Source organism: Hyperolius riggenbachi, chromosome 10, assembly GCF_040937935.1.
Source record: "Hyperolius riggenbachi isolate aHypRig1 chromosome 10, aHypRig1.pri, whole genome shotgun sequence".
Taxonomy (NCBI): Eukaryota; Metazoa; Chordata; class Amphibia; order Anura; family Hyperoliidae; genus Hyperolius; species Hyperolius riggenbachi.
Window position 1 is genome coordinate 215,945,114 of NC_090655.1, and position 3,899 is coordinate 215,949,012.

A 3,899-nucleotide genomic window follows, 5' to 3' on the forward strand; every position below is an offset into this window, starting at 1 on the left:
TGAGGAAACAGCTGGGTCTGATGAAAATTGGTCCCATGCCTGTTCCTGCCGTAACGGTTCCTGGTCACGCTCATTCGCAGCTTCATCCGCCACTCTACGCACAGCACGCTCCAAGAAGTACGCGTAGGGAATTAAGTCGCTGATGGTGCCCTCACTGCGGCTCACCAGGTTGGTCACCTCCTCAAACGGCCGCATGAGCCTGCATGCATTTTTCATCAGTGTCCAGTTGTCGGGCCAGAACATCCCCATCTTCCCAGACTGTTTCGTTCTACTCCAGTTGTAGAGGTACTGGGTGACGGCTTTCTTCTGTTCTAGCAGGCGGGAGAACATGAGCAGGGTCGAGTTCCAGCGAGTGGGGCTATCGCAAATGAGGCGTCTCACCGGCATGTTGTTTTTACGCTGAATTTCTGCAAATCGTGCCATGGCTGTGTAAGAGCGCCTCAAATGCCCACAGAACTTCCTGGCCTGCTTCAGGACATCCGCTAAGCCAGGGTACTTTGCCACAAATCTTTGAACCACTAGATTCATGACATGTGCCATGCAGGGTATGTGTGTCAGCTTCCCCATATGCAAAGCGGCAAGCAGATTGCTGCCGTTGTCGCACACCACGTTGCCTATCTCCAGGTGGTGCGGGGTCAGCCACTCATCCACCTGTTTCTTAAGAGCAGCCAGGAGAGCTGCTCCAGTGTGACTCTCCGCTTTGAGACAAGCCATGTCTAAGATGGCGTGACACCGTCGTACCTGGCATGCAGCATAGGCCCTGCGGAGCTGGGGCTGTGTAGCTGGAGAGGAGAACTGCCACTCAGCCAAGGAGGAGGAGGAGGACAGCGAAGAGCATGTAGCAGGAGGAGAGGAGGTGGCAGGAGGCCTGCCTGCAAGCCGTGGAGGTGTCACAATTTGGTCCGCCGCTTTCTGCTTGCCATCGTTCACCACCAGGTTCACCCAATGGGCTGTGTAGGTAATGTAGCGGCCCTGCCCGTGCTTGGCAGACCAGCCATCCGTGGTCAGGTGTACCCTTGACCCAACGCTCTTCGCAAGAGATGACACCACTTGCCTCTCAACTTCACGGTGCAGTTGGGGTATGGCCTTTCTCGAAAAATAAGTGCGGCCTGGCATCTTCCACTGCGGTGTTCCGATGGCCACAAATTTACGGAAGGCCTCAGAGTCCACCAGCCGGTATGGTAACAGCTGGCGAGCTAACAGTTCCGCCACGCCAGCTGTCAGACGCCGGGCAAGGGGGTGACTGGCCAAAAGTGGCTTCTTCCGCTCAAACATTTCCTTCACGGACACCTGACTGCTGCTGTGGGCAGAGGAGCAGGAACCGCTCAAGGGCAGAGGCGGAGTGGAGGAGGGTGCCTGTGAAGGTGCAAGGGAGAAAGCGGCAGAAGCAGATGATGCACCTGAAGGAGGAAGAGGAGAAGGAGGGTGACTTTTCTTTTGTGTGCTGCTGCTGCTTTTGCTCAGGTGGCCATCCCATTGCTGTTTGTGCCTTTTCTCCAGGTGCCTTCGTAAGGCACTTGTCCCTACGTGAGTGTTGGCCTTTCCACGGCTCAATTTTTGTTGGCAGAGCGAACAGATGGCTTTGGTCCGATCTGAGGCACACACATTAAAAAATTTCCACACCGCTGAGCCACCCTGGGATGTGGGCACTATGGGGACCTCAGCAGCTGATGCTGAAGGGCAAGTTGGCTGGCTGTACATAGGTGGCGATACATGGTGCCGGACTCTGCCACCAGCTGTTTCTGACGAAGAGCTGCCCCAGCTTCTTTCAGCAACTTCTCTCCTCCTACTACTCTCTGACTCCCCCTCTGAACTGTCCCCCTCTTCATCTCCTCTATTGGGAACATACAGAGGATCCCTATTACCGTCATCATCGTAGTCATCCTGCCCAGCTTCGCTTGCCTCAGACAAATCCAAACTTGCACCATCAGTAGGTCCTTCATCCTCCTGACACGTTACATCCATAGTGTTGCCGCGTAACTCAGACATATGAGCTGGTGAAAATTCATCTGGCTGTAACAACAATGGCTGTGCATCAGTGATTTCAACACTAAATAATTCTTGCGAAGTGTCAAATGCAGCGGAAGTGGTGCTAGTAGTAGCGCTGGTGGCTGAGCAAGATGAGGTGTTCTGTGTCGCTAAATACTCAACCACGTCCTGACAATCTTGGGAGGTGATGGGACGTGCCTTCTTCCGAGCACTGTACTGTGGGCCAGGTCCACACGAAATTACATTTACACGACCTCGCGCAGACCTGCCGGGTGGCCTTCCTCTGCCTCTGCCACTACCTCTTCCTCTACCTGTTTTGTCCATATTGGGTATGCACGGAGTGGTATATCACACTGCGTGCACTCACGTAGGTAGGTGGGTTCACTTAACTGCACAGGTATGCGCACTGATGCGGTGGGTTCACTGAACAGTACAGGTATACAGTGGCAGGTTCACTGAACACAACAGGTATGCAGTGGCGGGTTCACTGAACAGGTATACAGTGGCGGGTCCACTGAACAGAACAGGTATACAGTGGCGGGTTCACAGAACAGGTATGCAGTGGCAGGATCACTGAACACAATAGGTATGCAGTGGCGTGTTCACTAAACAGGTATACAGTGACGGGTCCACTGAACAGAACAGGTATACAGTGGCGGGTCCACTGAACAGAACAGGTATACAGTGGCGGGTCCACTGAACAGAACAGGTATACAGTGGCGGGTCCACTGAACAGAACAGGTATACAGTGGCGGGTTCACAGAACAGGTATGCAGTGGCAGGATCACTGAACACAATAGGTATGCAGTGGCGTGTTCACTAAACAGGTATACAGTGGCGGGTCCACTGAACAGAACAGGTATACAGTGGCGGGTTCACAGAACAGGTATGCAGTGGCAGGATCACTGAACACAATAGGTATGCAGTGGCGTGTTCACTAAACAGGTATACAGTGGCGGGTCCACTGAACAGAACAGGTATACAGTGGCGGGTCCAATGAACAGAACAGGTATACAGTGGCGGGTCCACTGAACAGAACAGGTATACAGTGGCGGGTCCACTGAACAGAACAGGTATACAGTGGCGGGTCCACTGAACAGAACAGGTATACAGTGGCGGGTTCACAGAACAGGTATGCAGTGGCAGGATCACTGAACACAATAGGTATGCAGTGGCGTGTTCACTAAACAGGTATACAGTGGCGGGTCCACTGAACAGAACAGGTATACAGTGGCGGGTTCACAGAACAGGTATGCAGTGGCAGGATCACTGAACACAATAGGTATGCAGTGGCGTGTTCACTAAACAGGTATACAGTGGCGGGTCCACTGAACAGAACAGGTATACAGTGGCGGGTCCACTGAACAGGTATACAGTGGCGGGTCCACTGAACAGAACAGGTATACAGTGGCGGGTTCACAGAACAGGTATGCAGTGGCAGGATCACTGAACACAATAGGTATGCAGTGGCGTGTTCACTAAACAGGTATACAGTGGCGGGTCCACTGAACAGAACAGGTATACAGTGGCGGGTCCACTGAACAGAACAGGTATACAGTGGCGGGTCCACTGAACAGAACAGGTATACAGTGGCGGGTCCACTGAACAGAACAGGTATACAGTGGCGGGTTCACAGAACAGGTATGCAGTGGCAGGATCACTGAACACAATAGGTATGCAGTGGCGTGTTCACTAAACAGGTATACAGTGGCGGGTCCACTGAACAGAACAGGTATACAGTGGCGGGTTCACAGAACAGGTATGCAGTGGCAGGATCACTGAACACAATAGGTATGCAGTGGCGTGTTCACTAAACAGGTATACAGTGGCGGGTCCACTGAACAGAACAGGTATACAGTGGCGGGTCCACTGAACAGGTATACAGTGGCGGGTCCACTGAACAGAACAGG